Raw genomic sequence first — 20,842 nt, 5'->3', positions numbered from 1 at the left:
GTGTTAGCATCCTCAAAATAGAAAAGGTTAACCCAGTTATTCCAGTCTGAGGAATAAAGAATTAATCAAATAAGCACAAAGATGTGAGTGTAAGGGTTTTAATTATAGAAATAAACACTCTAAATATCCCCAATAATAATAATTAAAATACAATTATAGGAGCTATTATTCATTACATGCTTTCTATGTGACTGTGCTGAGTATCTTACATGAATTATCCACTATTTCATTTATTCTTTCACCCCTATTCTAAAAAGTAGTCAAGCATTATCTTCATTTTTAAAGTTTTAATTGAAAACTAGCACAGAAAAGTAACATCTTTCTCATCATTCTGCACACGCTGATAAGGTATATCTTCAAATTAAAAACTGACTCAGGAGCACAAATCTTAAACGCATTATACCATACATGTGACATTTTAATGGCAGCCATTAAAAAGTACAGTTCAAAGATATATTAATGACATACAGAAGTACTCATAATTAATGACATACAGAAGTAAGGTATAAAAATAGTTTATAGAACTTCCTCAACCTGATAAAGATTATAAGAAACCCAGTCAGTATCATACTTAATGTTTAAAAGTCTGAATATTTCCCCACTAAACTCAGGAATAAGACAAAGATACCTGCCTTCACCACTTCTATTCAATATTGTACTGAAGGTCCTAGAATTAAGAGAAAGAAATAAAAAGCATACAGATTGGAAAGAAAAAGTAAAACCATCACTATTTGCAAGTGACATAATCCTGTATAAAGAAAATCCTAAGGAGGGCACCTGGGTGACTCAGTTGAGTGTCCAACTCTTGATTTCGGTGCAGGTCATGGTCTCACAGCTTCTGGGATCAAGGCACGGGTGGGGCTCCGTGCTGACAGTGGGGAGCCTGCTTGGGATTCTCTCTCTCCCTCTCTCTCTGGCTCTCCCCAGCTGGCACGTTCTCCCTCTCTCAAAATAATTAAATAAACATAAAAAAAAAAAAAATAGGGGCGCCTGGGCAGCTCAGTTAGTTAAGTGTCCAACTTCGGCTCAGGTCATGATCTCGTGGTTCGTGAGTTCAAGCCCCGTGTCGGGCTCTGTGCTGACAGCTCAGATCCTGGAGCCTGCTTCGGATTCTGTGGCTCCCTCTCTCTCTGCCCCTCCCCTGCTTTGTCTCTTAAAAAATAAATAAATGTTAAAAAAAAATAAAAATAAAAAAAGAGAGAGTCCTAAGGAATTAACAACAAAAACTATCAGAACTTAAAAAAAAAAAAACAAAAAACAAGTTCAGCAAGGTTGTAAGCTATAAGACCTGTTTTATTTACAATACATAATATCAATTATATCTATACGCTTATAATGAACGATTTGAAATGAAATTAAGAAAACAATTCCAGGCGTGCCTGGGTGGCTCAGTCAGTTAAGCATCCGACTTCAGCTCAGATCATGATCTCACAGTTCATGGGTTCAAGCCCCATATCGGGCTCTATGCTGACAGCTCAAGCCTGGAGCCTCCTTCAGAGTCTCTGTCTCCCTTTCTCTCCGCCTCTCCCCCAATTGTGCTAATTCTCCCTCTCAAAAATAAATAAAACATGAAAAAAATAAAAAGAAAATTCCATTTACAATAGCATCAAAAATAATAAAATAGGAATAAATTTAAGAAAAGTGTTAAAATAAAACATTAAAGACCTAAATGGAAAGACATCCATATTTATAGATCAGAAAACTTAATATTAATTGATCTACAGATTCAATACAATCTCTATCAAAATCCAGCTTACTTTTTGCAGAAATTAACAAGCTGATCTTAAAATTCATATGTAAATACAAGGGATCTAGCCAGACTATGGAAAGAGCCCAAATGTCCACTGACTGATGAATGGATAAAGAAGATGTGGTATATACACACAATGCAATATTACTCAGTGATCAAAAAGAATGAAATCTTACCATTTGCAATGATGTGGATTGAGGTGGAGTGTATTATATTAATGAAATAAGTCAGTTGGAGAAAAACAAATACCATATGATTACACTCATCTGTGGAATTTAAGAAACAAAACAGATGAACATATGGGAAGGAGAAAAAAAGAGAGGGACTCTTAATGATAGAGAACAAACTGAGGGTTGATGGGGGAGGGGGGCGTGGATGGGGGAATGGGCTAGATGAGTGATGGGTATCAAGGAGGGCACTTGTTATGATGAGCCCTGGGTATTGTATGTAAGTGATGAACTACTGAATTCTACTCTTGAAACCAATATTGCACTGTACATTAACTAAATAGCATTCAAATAAAAATTTGAAGGAAAAAGAAAAGAAATACAAGGGACCTAGAATAACTGAAATAATCTTGGAAAAGAACAACAAAGTTGGAGGACCCACACTTGCCGATTTTGAAACTTACCACAAAGCTACAGTAATTGAGATAGTGTAGTAATTGAGATAGAATAGATATATAGATCAATTAAATAGAACTGAGAATCCAGAAATAAACTCTTATATTTATGGTCAATGTTTTTTTTTAAATTTTTTTTTTAATGTTTACTTATTTTTGAGAGACAGAGAGAGACAGAGCATGAGCAGGGAAGGGGCAGAGAGAGAGGGAGACACAGAATCTGAAACAGGGTCTAGGTTCTGAGCTGTCAGTACAGAGCCTGACGCAGGGCTCAAACTCACAAACTGCGAGATCCTGACCCAAGCCGAAGTCGGATGCTCAACCGACTGAGCCGCCTAGGTGCCCCAATGGTAAATATTTTTTTATGGTCAATATTTTTGACAAGCATGCCTAGACAATTAAATGGGCAAAAGAACAGGCTTATAAACAAATGATGCTGGGACAAATGGACATCTACATACAAAAGGACAAAGATGGGAGTCCAACTTCACATCATATACAAAAATTAACTTAAGATGGATCAAAGACCTAAATGTAATAGCTAATTAACATCTTGGACGAAAACACTGGTATAAATCTTCCTGATTTTGGATTAATAAATGCTTTCTCAGATACAACACCAAAAGAACAAACAACCAAAGAAAAAACAGACACTTTGAATCTCATCAAAATAAGAAACTTTTGTGCTTCAAAGGTCATCATCAGGAAAATGAAAAGAAAGCCCACAGAATGGGAGAAATGAGTTGCAAATCACATATCTAATAAGAGATTTGTATCTAGAATATATAAATAACTCTTACAACTCAATAATAAAAAAAAAACTCAATTAAAAACAGGCAAAGGTCTGAATAGATGTTTCTCCAAATAAGTATAAACGACCAATAATCATATGAAAAATGGTCAACATTATTAGCGATCAGGGAAATGCAAATCAAAATCATAATGAAATAAATACCTTACATCCAAGAGGGTGGCTATAATCAGGAAGTCAAATAATGAGTGTTGGTGAAGATATAGAAAAACTGGAACTCTCATACATTGCTAGTGGGAATATAAAGTGATGTGGACACTTTGAGGAAAAAAAGTATACCATTTTACCATATAACTTAGTAATTCCAGCCCTGTGTATCTACCTAAGGGAAATGAAAAACTTGTATGTGAATATTTATAGAAAACTTATTAGAATAACTAAAAAGTAGGAACAACCCAAATGTCCATCAACTGATGAACAAACAAAATATAGCATATCTACAGAATGGAATACTATTTAGCAAAAAAAAAAAAAAAAAAAAAAAAAAATCCTGATATATTACACAACATGGATGGACCTTGAAAATAGTACACTAAGTGGGGCACCTGGCTGGATCAGTTGGAGGAGCATGTGACTCTTCATCTCAGGGTTGTGAGTTCGAGCCCTACATTGGGTGTAGAGATTACTTACAACAAACAAATAAATGAACTTAAAAAAAATAGTATGCTAAGTGAAAAAAGCCAGTCACAAAAGAACATATGCCGTATAATTCTATTTATATAAAATGTCCAGAATAGGCAAATCTATACAGACAGAAAGTAGATAACTGGATGCTAGGGATGGGTGGAGGAAGAGTTGAAGGAAAATGGGAGGTGAATGCTCATGGCTATAGGGCCTTTTTTGTGGGGCAGTGATGAAAATGTTCTAAATTCATTGTGGTTATAGCTGCACAACTCTACAAACATATTAAAAACCACTGAATTGGGATACACTTTAAATGGGTGAACTGCATAATATGTGAATTATATCTCAATAAAACTGTCGTAAAAAATAGTTTATAGGGCACCTGGCTGGCTCAGTTGGTAGAGCATGCAACTTTTGATCTCAGGGTCGTGAGTTCAAGCCCCACATTGGACATGGAGCCTACTTTTAAAAAAAAAGTTTATGAAACTGTAAATAAATACAAGACTAGAAAAAAAATACATCAAAATGTCAATGGTAGTTAATTTGGGGGATACCAGTTTTCTTCTCCGAAAAAAAAATCAGACTTTCTATTCAGCACAGATTTCTATAATCAAAAACTGTTATTAAAATATTCACATGTGGGGCGCCTGTGTGGCGCAGTTGGTTAAGCGTCCGACTTCAGCCAGGTCACGATCTCGCGGTCCGTGAGTTCGAGCCCCGCGTCAAGCTCTGGGCTGATGGCTCAGAGCCTGGAGCCTGTTTCTGATTCTGTGTCTCCCTCTCTATCTGCCCCTCCCCCCGTTCATGCTCTGTCTCTCTCTGTCTCAAAAATAAATAAACGTTAAAAAAAAAAAATTAAAATATTCACATGTTACAGTTTACAGAGTGCTTTCCCATTCACATATTTGATTTTGTACTAAGGTGAGTAGCAAATATATTATTTTATACATGAGGAAACAGACTTCATAAAAGCCATAAATGGCTGGCCCAGTGTGACATTGACTATTGGCTGCCAACCCTAATATCTGTCCTCTGTTTCTATGTTAATAAAACCTTTTATTTTTACCTGACCACACAACCACTTGTAACAAAGACCACACATCCCAGGTTCCTCTGCAGCTAGATGTAGTAAGGACACATTAGAACAATTTCAAAGGAAATAATTCATCAAATTCAACTGCTGCCACCTAGAACTTTACCTATCTTATTTCCCAAGTTTTAACTATGAATTCTTCCTGCTTTTTCTATTCTTCATTGTACCATTTTCCTAAATGTTTAAAATTCATCCCCCAGATGAAACAAGCTATATTTCCACCTCAGTTGGTAAACTTCAAAATTATTTATTTTGCAGAAGAGAAAATAAATGAAAGTTGTGTGTCAGAGGGAAGATATCAAACTTTATGAGTACATGCTTTTTACAAGACATTTAGCAGAATAAACTCAGGAAGTAATATATGAAGGTTTATAATATTAAATAATCATTCTTTAACAAGTGGTAAAATATACTCAACAAGGAGGTTTGGACCCCATAAATTTTTCCTTTTCAAGGAAATTCCACTTTATCTTGTTAATTGGTAAGCCAAAGAATTTTCCAGATAGTTGCTCTCCCGTTGGGAAGTGTTATCTGCCTAATATTAATAACCTGGGCTTTGGAGCTAGAGTGCACATCCTAACTTCTTACTTGCTAACTGTGTGACATCATACACATTACCCAAACTTTTGTTCTTCAGTATTCTCACTTATAATACGGATAATCATAATGCCTATTTCATGAAGTTGTTGTGAGGATTAAATGAGATAAAGCAGGAACCAGAGAACATAGGATAATGGCAGTGTGTCTGGAAACACAGAGCTTGTAAGGGACAGAGCCAGAATTGAAACCCAGGAAATGTGGCTCCAGAGCCTACAACTTTATCCAATGGCAATATATTACCTTTTCAACTTTATATACCAATGTTGAATACAGGATCTCACCTATACTCAAAAGTAGGCCTGTGATATGAACAAGGATAATCACCCCCATTTAAGAACAGAGAGGTTATGTATCAAGCAGTGAAAGAACTAGAACTATACTTAGGTTATTTAAGCCAATATCTAAACTCCCATGATTCCCCAAATCCTAGTAATTTAAGCTAATACAGAAGTATTGAGAGACCAGTGCTTTCTACTTTATTTTTTTTAAGTTTATTTATTTATTTTGAGAGAGAGAGAGAGAGAAAGCAAGGGAGGGACAGAGAGAGAGGGAGAGAGAGAAAGAATCCCAAGCAGGCTCTGCCTGATCCGGGGCTCGAGCTCACAAACCATGAGATCGTGGCCTGAGCCAAAATCAAGAGTCGGACACTTAACCAACTGAACCACCCAGACGCCCCCTACTTTATTTTGAAACAAATAACAGTAGCACAGATGACTAAAAAAGAAAGGATAAAGGAGAAGCTAGAATTCAGTGCCTAAAAAATGAATCTCTTGGAAATTCCTGCTCAGAGATTTTCCCCTTTACTAACTAGGTACACCCCCGGCAGAGTAAGAACAAAACTCCTACCAAAAATAGCAGAAGAGAGAGGAGGTCAAATCTGACTTCATTTGAATGTTGTTGTTTTTTTAAATTTATTTATTTGGGGGGGGGGGGAATAGAGACAGAATCCGAAGCAGCCTCCTCACAGAGCGCGACTCAAGGCTCAAACCTACTCATGATCTGAGCTGAAACCAAGAGTCAGATGCTTACCTAACTGAGCCACTCAGGTGCCCCTGACTTCATCTGGATCATAAAACAATCCACACAGTTCAAAGACTAAACAATTTCTAGAAAGGAGAGTTTTTTGTTTTTTGTTTTTTTTGAGAGATGAGAATCTTCTTTGTGTGTGTGTGTGTGTATTTTGAGAGAGAGTAAGTGTGAGTGGGGGAGAGGTGTAGGGGTGTTAGGTGGGGATTGAGAGAGAGAAAATCTTAAACTGACTCCTAACCCAGCTCCAAGCCGACAATGTGGGGGATTGATCTCAAAAACTGTGAGATCATGACCTGAGCTGAAATCAAGAGTCTGAGGTTTAACTGCTTAACCGACTGCGCCACCCAGGTACTCCAGGAAAGTTCTTTTTAATTAATTGAAATGCAATCTATTCAATCCAGCTCTACCCAGTTCTTTAATGCACAGCTCTTATCCTATTACTCTACTTCTAAAAAAAAGCTTCGAAGGTGCCAGATTATCTATAACCACAGTTCTCATGCTGGGAACACATACAAGGGGTTCCCAGCAGAGGTGTGCCAGGGAACTAAAGCTAGAGAATAAACTTGGCACATCACAGAACATTAAACATATCCAAAGATTATTTGAGGGGATGAAGAGTATGGGAGGATGGCAGAGAGGGAATTATGTAACCAATACGTGACTTCAAATATTTTTGTACTGAAACAAATACATGATGTAGAGGGTAAAAACACTGCATGAATTTTAAGACAAAACAGAAGTTATCAAGAAATTAATGTTTGTAACACCAGTTTCTAAAAATTCCCTTTCCTATCCCACAGCAAATTTAGTTTCCTCTGCTGTTAGAAGTTGGAAAAACAGGGGTGCCCAGGTGGCCTCGACAGTTAAGCATCTGACCCTTGATTTTGACTCAGGTCATGATTTCACAGTTCGTGAGTTAGAGCTCCACATAGGGCCTGAGCTGACAGTGTGGAGCCTGCCTGGGATTCTTTCTCTCTGCCCTTTCCCAACTCATGCTCTCTTGCTCTCTCTCTCAAAATAAATAAATAGCTTAAAAAAAAAAAAAAAAAAGAAGTTGGAAAAACAAAGACCTTAAGAATAAAGTGTAAACACTTCAGCAAGGTATTCAAAATGTTTTACTAACAGGCTCCAACCTTCCTTTCAACTCTCATTTTCCACTGTTCCCTTCTCCCACCAAATATGCTACCTACCAGGTACACTAAACTATGTGTAACTTAATGCAACCTACTACTTAACACTGTTCCTTAAGCACTGTGACAGGCACTTAGATACCTGTGAGTCTTTTTTTTAGATTAGTACTTCTATGTGGTAAAATTTCACATGTCCTTCAAAATTCAGTCAAACATCACAAGTTCTGTGATGTCTTTGTTAATTTCCAAAGCAGATTTTACTCTCAGCACCTGACAAATTAAACTGCACCATAACAACAGCTATCATGTACTGAATGACAGCTGTGTGGTACCAGGCACTAACGTAACTACTTTATACATGCTTGCAATCTCAAAACAACTTTGTTTTCAACAAAGTAAGTAAACCGAGGCTCAGAAAAATTAATTTACATGTCAAAGATAAAACAGCCAGCAGATGGCAGAACAAGGATAAAAATTACCACTGCTATTTTTCATGAAACACTAAGTCTCATTACAAGATGCATTTTAAAAATGAGGAAACTGAGATTTAGGTTAAATATCTTCCTCATATTTACATGGCCAACAGGTTACTCAACTGGGACTCCTAACACAAGAATGAGGTCACAGCCTACATTTTTAAGCTTTTACCCACTAAGCTATAACAGTATCATAATCATAATTATTGAGCTCATGCTATTTGTTAATATATGCTACATGCCTAAACTATGGTCAGCACTTTACATATATAATTTCATTTACTTCCCATGAGAATTCTGTAAGTTAAATTCTATCAGTATCTCCATTCTACAAAGATGAGGATGCTGAGGTTTTGAGTGGTTAAGTAATCTGCTTAAGATGATACAGCTAAGAAGTGGCAAAGCCAGGACTAGACCTCAGGCAATCTGACTGTAAAGTTAATTTTGTGCTTTAATCACTACATAACAAGCTGCCACTTATATCTGACTCCAAATCTAGGTTTCTTTTACAATGCCATGTTAACCACAGTTATTAATCACTGTGTGTCTCCCCCACCAGACCATGATGTTCTTTAAGTTCAAGGAACCTATTAACGCTTTTCTTTTTTTAAGATTTTAAGTAATCTCCACACCCAACATGGGGCTCAAAGTCACAATTCCAAAACCAAGAGTTGCATACTTTACCGACTGTACCAGCCAGATGCCCCTTAATGTTTGCTTTATATTCCTAGCACCCAGCACAGTCCCTGACATTTGCTGGTTTAAAGAGAAAGAAAGGACGAAAGGAAGGAAGGAAGGAAGGAAGGAAGGAAGGAAGGAAGGAAGGAAGGAAGGAAGGAAGGAAGGAAGGAAAGAAAGAAAGAAAGAAAGAAAGAAAGAAAGAAAGAAAGAAAGAAAGAAAGAAAGAAAGAAAGAAAAGGGATTCAAATTAGAACCAGTAAAGGGACTTGTCCAGTGTCACAATATTTCTAAGAAGTAGGGCCAAGACACAAACCCAGATCTGTTGATAATGAAGTACATACTTCTTCCACTATACCATACCATCTCTCAGAACAATTATTAGTTTGGCACTGATGCAAATTCCAAAAAACAGTTTGGGGACCCAGTGGTTGTTACGATGGCTCAGACATGAGGTGATGATGCTGTGGATTAGGGTAGAGGTAATGAAAATGGAAAAAACAACCAAAAGTAAAAAATAATTTGAGGGAAGAATTGACAACATGAAGTAAGTATTTCTGAACCCCAGTACCTACCACAATGCCTGGCACTCTACTAAACAGGCAAATGTTCTCTGAAGGACTGACCAACATTCATCATATAGCATACTTTTGACACACATTATCTCATTTAGCCCTTACAACAGTCTTGAGGACTGGTATAACAGACATTTTGTATATGATGATACCAGAGCTCAGAAAGAATATGACCAAATTCATCCAGTTAGAATGTGGTAGAATTGAGTTTTGAATCAAGGTATATAATTTCAAATATTATGCCCTTTTTCTTATCTTATATAGCACCCTAAGGTGAAGAAGGGAAGTAGGAAGAAGGGAAGCTGAGATAAAAAGGAAAAAAAACAAAAACAAAAACAAAAACAACTCCAAGATTTAAAGGAGTTAACCAGGAAGGAAAAAATATGTGTGTGTGTGTGTGTGTGTGTGTGTGTGTGTGTGTGTGTGTGTGTGTGTAACAAGAGGGGAGCACAATAAAGCACATGGAATAAAATGCTAACATTTTGGGCAATTTTGGTGACTGTTACATAAGAATTCTTTGTATTATTTTTGCAACTTTTTATAAGTCTTAAATTGTCAAAATAAAAAGTTAGAAAATAAAAATAAAAAACGAAATAGTGATTAATACTCACATAACCTCACTGACAAAATTGACAAGACTAGGCAAAGGATTACTTCTTCAGAAGAATTTGTTGTAGTCATGGAGTCTGTCTGCTTAGGCAAGTACAGAAAAGGAACTAATGCTTTGGTGAAAGAACTGAGCTGAATATACAGATTTAATTAGCATCCCCTAGTGGTGACAACTGAATGGTAAGAATAGATAAATTCTCAGAGGGAGTGATAGATCAGTAGAGATTAACTAAGCCCTATAATTAACTATCACAAGTATAGCAGGCAGAATGACATGGTCCCTGAACAATGGCTGAAAAAATATCCTATAGCAAATAGGAAAAACACCAATTTCCAGTATGAAAGAACAACACAGCTCTTTAAAACATTTTTTTGGTTAATATGGTATTTTCTGGAACAGGATATAATCCTGACACAGTGAATTATTCAAATAAAGTTTGCCCAGATTGGTCTTCTCCAATACTGCTGGTCAGAGTGTAAACAGGCACAATTTTTCTGGATATGAAAGATTTAATAATAGTCTTTAAAACATACACACTCTTGATCCAGTACCTCTTCATCCAAGAATTTACCTAAAAAATAGTAAATGATCAGAGATATTAACAAAGGTATTTACACAAAGGGACTGATCACAGTTTTTCTGACAAAAAAAAAAAAAATTGACACATACAAATGTCTAAAATAGGGGGAGGGGTGCCTGGCTGGCACAGTCAGTAGAGCACATGATTCTTGATCTTGGGGTTGTGAGTTCGAGCCCCACGTTGGGTTTTGAGATTACTTAAAAATAAAATCTTTAAAAAAAATAGGGGGAAATGGTAAGCAAATCATAGTGTATCAACTCTGTAGAATATTACACAGCAATATGTATGGTTCTGAATAAATTTTAAAGACATGGCAAAACACTAAGAATAAAGTATTAACCTAAGTTAAATAAAAAATATATGCAGCAGGATTTTAATTAAACATCTATACAGTCATAGGAAATTATACTGCCTGAAAAGCATTTCAGAAGATTAGAGAGCTGCCTCCAAATTAAATAATATGCTGTCGTATATCTACAGAGAAGAGCAAGGGAAAGACATGAAATAAAATAGGATAGAGGATACCTCAAAGGTAGGGAAAGTGGCATAAAGGAATGGTGCACACAGGGAAAAAAATGGCAGTGGTCATGCTCTATTTCTTAACTTGGGATACTAGGTTTTTAGGTATTTGTTTACTGTGTTTCATGACTTACATAAATGTTTCATATGGTCTTCTGAATATATCAAATTATTAAAAATGGAAAAAAGACAAAAATAAAAATTAATGGAAACCAAAAAAGCTGTATTTGTTTCTGCTTTTCGAGTATTATAAAATAACCAAGAAACTGTCATTTTATCAGAGACGATATTTTTCAATATAATAGTTTCATATTCAAACTAAAACAGACATTTGATTGGACTCAGTAACAATATTTTAATTTTGAATGATAACATGTATGTGTACACATGTGCATGGGCACACATATTATTCCTGAATTGGCCATAATGTAACTTCTTACCACTGCTCTTATACCCTTTCCCAATGTAGTCTTACATTCCCCACAGGTTTTACCATCTGCGAGTGATGGACTGTTGGAAAGGGAGCCTTAGGAGGGTTTTCAGAAGAAAAGCAGAGGAGCAGCTATGATGTATAAGGGAAGCAGACAGGAAATAAAAAGAGAATTTTGAGAAGCAGATCTGTGAACTCCCTTCTACTTCACAATGTTGCACAATTTACAAATAAAGACTTACACTTATTTTGAAATGACTTTTTGGCTGTGGGGGATTATGGTCCATGGATTATGATACTGTTAAGACTAGATACATAGGTCACAATTTAAACAGTTATATATAAGCGGTTAAAGAATTTCTCCTACTATTAAAGCTAGGTATATACACAAATCTTCTCTTCTGCACCTGTGTTTAGATATTACAGAGCAGGGCCTTGAAGGAACAAAACAGAGGAAAAGAATGACTAGAATGAAAGGATGTCAAAAGAGGTCTTGACGTGACATTACCTACAAGAGACACAAAAGGCTCTCAAATGTTGGAAATGTTGAAGGAAGGAAGGAAGGAAGGAAGGAAGGAAGGAAGGAAGGAAGGAAGGAAGTGCTATAGCTAGCACTTCAATTTATAAAACCTTTTCAAAATAATCATCATGACTCTGTGACTTAAGGAGAATAGACATTATTTCTGTTGAGGAAACTGATGTTCAGAGAAGGAATGTTACCAGTGGTAGCCATGCCTCCCTTTCTTTATATATGCAGTTCCCTCTTCTTAGAATGCCCTTTCCCGTCTGTCCATCTGTCAAATTCCTGTTCCTTTTACAAAAGCCAGTACATTATGCCCACTCCTCCATGATATTCCTCATATACCAAAACACACACAGATGTAATCACACTACAGTTTGTATATAGTTCTATTATAGTCACCTATTGTATAACTTTTTCTTAGATGGCTGTCTCCCCCTCTAGGCTATGAATCCAAAGAAAGTTAGTAGCTCTCAAATTTTTTTGTTTGTGGCTCACTTAGGTGGGGCAAAAAAAATTCACAGCTTACTTGGTTCCCAAGCTCCAGGGGGAAATTAACAATTAAGTATCATTACAAGGAAATTTTATAAATATCTGTTTTAATAACAAGAAAATGAATGTTTCCTATTTGATTAACAATACATTGTCAAAGTCTGAATTGGGAAATTTTTTCAATTTTTTCAATTTTTTTTTTTTTTTTTGAGAGAGCGAGCGAACACAAGCAAGGGAGGGTCAGAGAGAGGTTGAGAGACAGAATCCCAAGCAGGATCCACGCTGTCAGTGCAGAGCCAAATGCAGGACTTGATCCCAGGTCCTCATGACCTGAGCTGAAATCGAGTCAGGCACTTAACTGACTGAGCCACCCAAGTGCCCCTAAATTGGGAAACTTTTATGTGGAGAGTACTATTAATGCAAATATACATTACCACACACTAGCTTAACAAATAAAACACAACAAATGATACCAATAATAAAGTTAAATTAATGACAGTTCATAATTAAGATACAAAACTAGCAACAATAAAAAAGTACCAACTCAAGACTATTGATATACTGATTACAAAGCTCTCTTTCAAGAAATTACAGGAAATCCAACAAGCTACATTTGTACATATGTAGTAGGAGCTTTGCAACGCTTCCAAGTGTCAAACTTGTTCATTAAAGACTAGTCTTCAGTTAACTCATAATCTGGTAACTTTAGCTTATGATTACTAAATTGTAGGGTTTTTTTAATGTTTATTTTTGTGAGAGAGAGAGAGCGCGCGAGAGACAGCGAGCATGAGCAGGGGAGGGGCAGAGAAAGAGGGACACACAGAATCCGAAGTAGGCTCCAGGTTCTGAGCTGTCAGCACAGAGCCCAGTACGGGGTTTGAACTCACAGACCATGAGATCACGACCTGAGCCAAAGTCGGACGTGAAACCAACTGAGCCACCCAGGTGCCCCTAAATTGCAGTAATTCTTAATTACACACTAAGTAGTTCTCTCGTATGTAGATATAAAAATGAGAAGTCTGAGGAACTGCATCACTTACCAGCCCCTAGGAGTTAGGAAAGGATGTTTAGAACAGTTCATCATCTATCAGGAGGAGCTTTCTGTCTCACAAATTGAAAACGACTGGAGTTAAGATCCATGCCTTACCCATTTTTATATCCCCTACTCTGGCACAGAGCAAATGCCTGTCTACTTGAGTCTGTGAATACGTGAACTACCTGTAAGCAGATTCCCTGCTTTTGAAACGCTGCTTCTTTTTTTTTTTTTTTAATTTTTTTTTCAACGTTTTTTATTTATTTTTGGACAGAGAGAGACAGAGCATGAATGGGGGAGGGACAGAGAGAGAGGGAGACAGAGAATCGGAAACAGGCTCCAGGCTCTGAGCCATCAGCCCAGAGCCCAACGCGGGGCTCGAACCCACGGACCGCGAGATCGTGACCTGGCTGAAGTCGGACGCTCAACTGACTGCGCCACCCAGGCGCCCCGAAACGCTGCTTCTTATAAGAACATGGCACAGCTAGGGGTGTGGGATAATGAAGCCAGGGGAAAAAAAGAATAGTTCCTCAAAACAGCTTTTTCCACTTGACTACTTTTTGTGGCAAGTACTAGTTTCTAAGAGCAAGAAAATGTCTTACCGAGATATCATCTCTCTCTCTCTCTCCCCCATAAAAGACATATGTCTTATATAGCAGTGTATCTTTTTGGATGGCTTTCCATTTCTACAGAACCTAGCTCCATACCACCCAACAACAAGAGGATCCCTCCTTATCTATTGCTCTTTAAAACCCTAGGTCCAGTATTCCTCCTACTAGCCTCTGGAAAAGGCACTTCATTTTGTGCCTCAGCTTCCTTATCCACAAAATGACACCTATAATATTTTTCCTTTCGCTTCATAAGGTTATTGAATCAAATGAAATAAAGGATATGAATATACTATTTTATTCTTAGACGTTGTTACTAGGGACATCCATAAAGTGTATTTTTCCTTGTAATTAACCAAAAAAGAGACCTCATTACTCAAGGGATTCTGGAAGCTACACGGTCTGTCTTTGAGGAAGCTCATGTTGACACTCATTAGCTCTTCCTAAACCTTCTCATGGCTTTCTTTTAATCTCTCCTTTTTTTTTTTTTTTTTTTTTTGCTTCCTTATATTCTCTTTCCTTGAAATATTTAGTCATCTATACAACACTCAGAGGAAAGGCATTCTCAGTCCCTTTCCCATGACTTAGTTATGTATTTTGTAGGTTGGTTTGTTTTATAAATTTAAAAGCTTCATCTGTTACTATGTTGCCAGGGTCATGGCAAAGCAGCATTTCAATATTCTAAGTAGTGGCCCACTCATTCCTACCAAGTGGGAAGGTGAGGGACACTGGGAATTGTCTATTATCACAATTGTAGTCTACTGTTGGAGGGCACTGTGGCTTCCACTACTGCTGGTATGACAAAAAAATGAAAGAGATCAGGCATCTTTTCTTTCATTCTTGAAAGCCCCATAAAATGCATCCAATAAGTTATTTCTTGAATGAATTAGTAAATTACTGGATGGTAACTTGTCTCAAAACTTATTTTATTTCTCCTAATGATACTACTTCAGGAAACATCTGATACAAAAAAGTATCAAAATTGCCTTAATTCCTTAAGACAGAACTTGTGGGCTTTCAGGATCACTGAATATTGAGGTCTCTCTTTTGATTAATTATAAGAAAAATATACTTTATGGATGATGCTGGTAACAATGGCTTACAGTAAACAAAGGAAGCTCACATTCTTTATTTCATTTGACACGATAGTCTTATGAAATGAAAGAGAAAATATTGCAAATTTTATTTTACAGATAAGGCAGCTGAGGGACAAACATGAAGTACCCTTTCCAGAGGCATTATGGTGAGTAGGAAGAATACTGACCTAGATTTGAATTCTAGTGGTGTTAAACTGTAAACTATCTAGCTTTTCTGACCCTCAGTTCTGTCCTTGGTACAATGGGGTAATATTGGTACTTACCTCATGATGCTGTTGTCAGGATGAAGTGAGAAAGTATGTTCAAAGCCCATAACACAATGCCTGACAGAGTAATTATTCAGTAAATATTCCCTTCTTACTAGCCATGATCTCACACAAGTAATATAAATTTAGGTTTCAGACACGTAGGACAGCAGGTTGTTGGTTGTAAATTCTCGAGAGATTTTTCCCGTGCAGAGTCCATGTCAAGACAAATAACCCTCTTTGTCTCCCTACACCATCAAGCAGATATTTAAAAAAAAAATTTTTTTAATGTTTATTTATTTTTGAGAGAAAGAGAGACAGAGTGTGAGCAGGGGAGGGGCAGAGAGAGAGGGAGACACAGAATCCAAAGCAGGCTCCAGGCTCTGAGCTGTCAGCACAGAGCCCAACGCAGGGCTCAAACCCACGAACTGTGAGATCATGACCTGAGCCGAAGTCGGACGCTTGACTGACTGAGCCACCTAGGCACCCCAAACAGATATTTATTTTTTATGCTACCTTTTCACTAATGGTGTAGACATTTTAGGATCCTGGCTTTTTGTAGCTGTCTCAGTTCCAACTCATGTGAGTCAGGCTCAACATACCTGAAATGTTCCTAAACCTGACAAATCTTCCAAGAGAAGACAAATGGCTCTGATAGTGCTCCTTTTTTTTGTATCCCTGGATGATTTTTTTTCTTAAGACTGGGACAAAAACCAGGTGACTACAAAGATTACAAACTTGACAATTTTATGATTAAAAATAAAATTTTTATTGACATCTCCCTGAAGGATTGTGTAATACTGTTCTGAAAAGTGGTGGTTTGAGAGTCAGCTTGCCTAGTTTAAAGTGTCAGTTCTTCCACTCACAAAACAATAAAATCTTAGGCAAAGTACCTAATCTCCCCGTGCTTCAGTTTCATGATCTGCAAAATGCAGACAATAACAGTACCTACATCATAGGAGTACTGTCAGAATTAAATAAATTCTAAGTGGAAGACACTTAGAACAGTGACTGATATATTAACTGCTCAGTAAATATTACCTATTATTATAGAAGATAAACTCAATAGAACTGTTTTATTCACTGCTGCATTCCCAGAGCCTAAAGTAATGCCTATTACAGTGGGCACTAAATGTTTATTGAGTGAACAAATGAACAATCAAGCACAAATTTATTGTTAGATGTACTTAAGATAATTTTAACTCCTAGATAAAAAGACTGTATGCCCACAGAGAAATATTAACTCCTAAGTCCAGGCCTGAAATTAAAGACTGGGAATGAAAGGCACACAAGTGTCATTTGAGTCCACAGGTATAAGAAAGTTCAGATACTGGACAATCTTTGACTCCTTATTTTAGTAGTACTCCACGGGAAATCTCTTCTTAGTTTATTGGTTTTGGGGTTTTTTGTTTGTTTGTTTGTTTTGTTTTTTTTGCATTTTCTACTACTGATTCAACCAATTCAAACTTCTAGCAATAAACATCTAAGATAACCTTAGCTACGATCTAAACCTTTTACCTTCTCGTCCCCAAACACAATCATTTTATAAATGAAGAAGTAAGGTAATACCAAGGGCACAGATATATTGTGCCTAAGGGTACAGATTTATAGAACTATTTGGCATGGACTATAGGGTCTTATTTTTCTAAATCCCTGGATGCCAAATGAAAACACAGGTAAGACAAGCTTCTTGTACGTCTCACTTCAAGGCCTGGCCAGTGTGGCAAACAACTATGTGCTAAAGGGCAAGGAGCTAGAGTTCTACTTAAAAAGATCAAGGCCTAGAAAGGTAAATAAATACCCTTCTCTTCCATTTTAACTCCTGTAATAAAACAGTCTAAGAAACAAAACAAAAATTCAGGTCAGTAATCACTGAACATATGAATAGATCCTAGGAATCGCTAATTCAAACAGATACTTCAGCATTATTTTTCTCCTAACTACTAACATGAGTTTTGAAATATAATATGGTAAACAGAGAAGCCAGGTTAATAATGGAAAGAACACTGGCCTGCAGTCAGTTCTGGCTCTGCTACTTACTAGCTGTGTGATCTCAGGAAAATAAATTAACTTCTCAGTTATTACCTGTAAAATTGATGCTAAACTTCTATCTTGACTACTTCACAAAATGGTAATGAAGAATAAATGGGACGTATATGAAAATGCCTTTAAAATACTACAGTACTATTCAAATTTTAACATAATGGAATGAAGGGGTGTGAAAAGTTGGTAATATATTCATGGAGATTAAGAGCTCAAGTGCCCTGACCCCTTAGTACTATAGCTAACAGAATGTATCTACTATATAACAACTTACCTTAACTGGCTAGAATCTTATCACATTTTTTAAGAGGTGGAAGGGATCACAGAGAAGATTAAACACAACTTTTCCATTTGAGAAATTTTTAAATGAAGGCATACACAGGTGAAATGATTTGCCAAAGGTTACAAGGTCTATGAAAAGAAAAAAAAAAAAACCCTGACATTATATAACCAAGAACATTCAAGCTTAAAAAGTGTCCTTAGAAAAGGAGAATATGACATTGAACAGGCATTAAGATGCTGGAGAGCTAAGAAAAATGTTTGTACAAGGGAGAACTAAAGATAGGAAAAGAAAAACAGAAGATCTTTACACAGAGCTAACAAAATGTTTAAATAATTAACCACCCCTCTAGATTTAACAGTAACTGATTCTTTACTATCTGTGTTTAAATATGCTATTCTCTGGAAGGGCATCTCCACAAATTATAGACAAATAATTGGAAAGTATTTATACAAAAAGACATTGCTTGGCAATTCATCTCAAAATCATCTGGCTTCTTCCCCAAGTCTTCCTGTTGAACTCTTCTGGACAGAAACATTTATTCTAGCTCAAAAGCACCTCTTGGGGGCTAGTAAGAGAAACTATCTGATCCAACATTTCTTGCCCATCAAACCTCTTTTTCCTCTCAGGGGACCTGTGCAGAGTATTCATCTTTCTTTCCTTTTCATAACTCACATCTCAGTTAACATTACCTTAGGCAATTCTCTACAAAGTACACATACTCTTTTACTGAACAAATATTTATTTACTTACTATGTCTCAGGCATTATGCTAAATGCTTAAAACATGAAGTTGAAAAACACTACTGTCCTTGTCCTCAGAGAGCTCACAATCTGGAGAGGCAGCCACCCTCCTTAACAAACAATACAAAGTACAAGAGAGACACAAAGAAAGGAGTAACCCAAGGATGCCTGGAGGTAACTGAAGGCTTCACAAAGGAGATAGGTCTTAAGGAGACACTCAAAGTCAAAAAGTCAAGAAAGAAGACAGCATCCTAGACAAAAGAAACAGTGTAAACAAAACTCAGAAGCACAAAAAACACATAATGTGTACTCAGTATTACTGAGCATGCAGACTTTTCTCATAAAATGATTAGATCATTAGATTAAAAGATAATAAGGGTCCTAGTATTATATGCAAAACACATTCATTTAACAACTATTTGCTGAACCCTACTATGTGCTAGACACTGCCAAGTACCCAGGATACAGATCTTCGTAGACCCATTGCTGTCCATATTATAGCTGCCACCTGAGCTCTACAGTACAATTTGTGCAGCCCTAGCAACACTATAGGACCACTATAAACTAGCGGGACCCAAACTGCAGACTCCTTAAGTATGGTAGAGTCCATAAATTCACATGCATACCACGTATGCTCTGTACACAACAAAATCTTGAAATATCTACTATTTTCAATGTTGTTAAAATTAAGAGCGAAGTATCACTTTAAAAGTTAAAAACAGAACTACCCAACGATCAATCCCACCACTGGGTACTTACCCAAAGATTACAAAAACACTAATTCAAAGGAATACAGGCACTCCTATGTTTATAGCAGCATTATTTACAACCCAAGACATGGAAGTAGCCCAAGTGTCAAGTGTCCATCAATTGATGAACAGATAAAGACCGTGTGAGATATCTATATCTCCAGCCATAAAAAATAATGAAAAAGAATGAAACTTTGCCATAGAGCTCAAGAGTATAATACTAAGCAAAATAAGTCAGAAAAAGACAAATACCAAATGATTTCACTCATATGTGGAATTTAAGAAACAAAACCAAAAAGCAAAGGAAAAAAATGAGAGAGGGTCAAAGCAAGAAACAGACTTTTAATTTTAGGGAACAATTTGACCATTACCAGAGGGGAGAGGGTTAAGGTTTGGGTTAAATAGGTGACGGGGGCGCCTGGGTGGCGCAGTCGGTTAAGCGTCCGACTTCAGCCAGGTCACGATCTCGCGGTCCGGGAGTTCGAGCCCCGCGTCAGGCTCTGGGCTGATGGCTCAGAGCCTGGAGCCTGTTTCCGATTCTGTGTCTCCCTCTCTCTCTGCCCCTCCCCCGTTCATGCTCTGTCTCTCTCTGTCTTAAAAATAAATAAACGTTGGAAAAAAAAAAAATTTAAATAGGTGACGGAAATTAAGAAGTGCACCTGTGAGGAGCACAGGGTGATTTACAGAACTGCTGAATTACCAAATTGTACAACTGCAAATAATATGACACTGTATGTTAACTAACTGGAATTAAAATAAAAACTTAAAAAACAAGAAATGTGGTAATAGTTATATTCAATTTGACTCTTCATTTATTGGAAATGAACTATACTTCCAATGTTTTATTTGTGGAAACAGGCTTGCAAGTAGCAGCTTAATACCATTCCTTTTATTTTGTCATTTAGAAATGAAACAGAACAGGGGCGCCTGGGTGGCGCAGTTGGTTAAGCATCCAGTCTTGATCCCACCTCAGGTCATGATCTCACAGTCTGTGAGTTTGGGCCGCCATCATGCTCTGCGCCATCAGTGCAAACAGAGCCCACCTGAGATTCTGTCCCTCTCTCTGCCCTTCCCCCACTTGTGTGCAATCTCTCTCTCTCTCTCTCAAAATAAATAAATAAAGTTAAAAAAATTCTTTTAAGTTGTTAGAAATAGAACAGCACAAAACCTTTCGATTTTTGAAGTACAAAAATGCAAGGATTCCAATTTTAAGGTTAAAAAGTCATTTTGTATCTCTTTTGATGCCACAAACATAATTTCAATCTACACTGCAATATATTCATTTTAAAATATGACAAATAGTGCTTTATCTTAGTTAATGTGTCATTTGTTAAATAGGAAAAGGCTGAAATTTGTTTTAATATGTTTTGTTCAATGTATTACACCCAACACGGGGCTCGAACTCATGAGATCAAGAGTCACATGTTCCACATGCTCCGCCAACTGAGACAGCCGGGCACCCCAAAATTTCTCCTTTCTTATACCACACAAAATCCATTAAAAAA

The 20,842-nt window shown here is 36.9% G+C and overlaps 1 protein-coding gene across 1 annotated transcript in view; it reads right to left on the bottom strand.

Moving 5' to 3' along the window:
* The window catches only part of ZYG11B (zyg-11 family member B, cell cycle regulator), a 92,722-nt gene that overhangs the window by 66,753 nt on the left and 5,127 nt on the right, over positions 1–20,842 (bottom strand). The gene's annotated exons all lie outside the window — the stretch shown is intronic.

This window comes from Lynx canadensis, chromosome C1 (genome assembly GCF_007474595.2).
Source record: "Lynx canadensis isolate LIC74 chromosome C1, mLynCan4.pri.v2, whole genome shotgun sequence".
NCBI classification, from domain to species: Eukaryota; Metazoa; Chordata; class Mammalia; order Carnivora; family Felidae; genus Lynx; species Lynx canadensis.
This window is presented reverse-complemented; position numbering and strand designations above follow the sequence as displayed.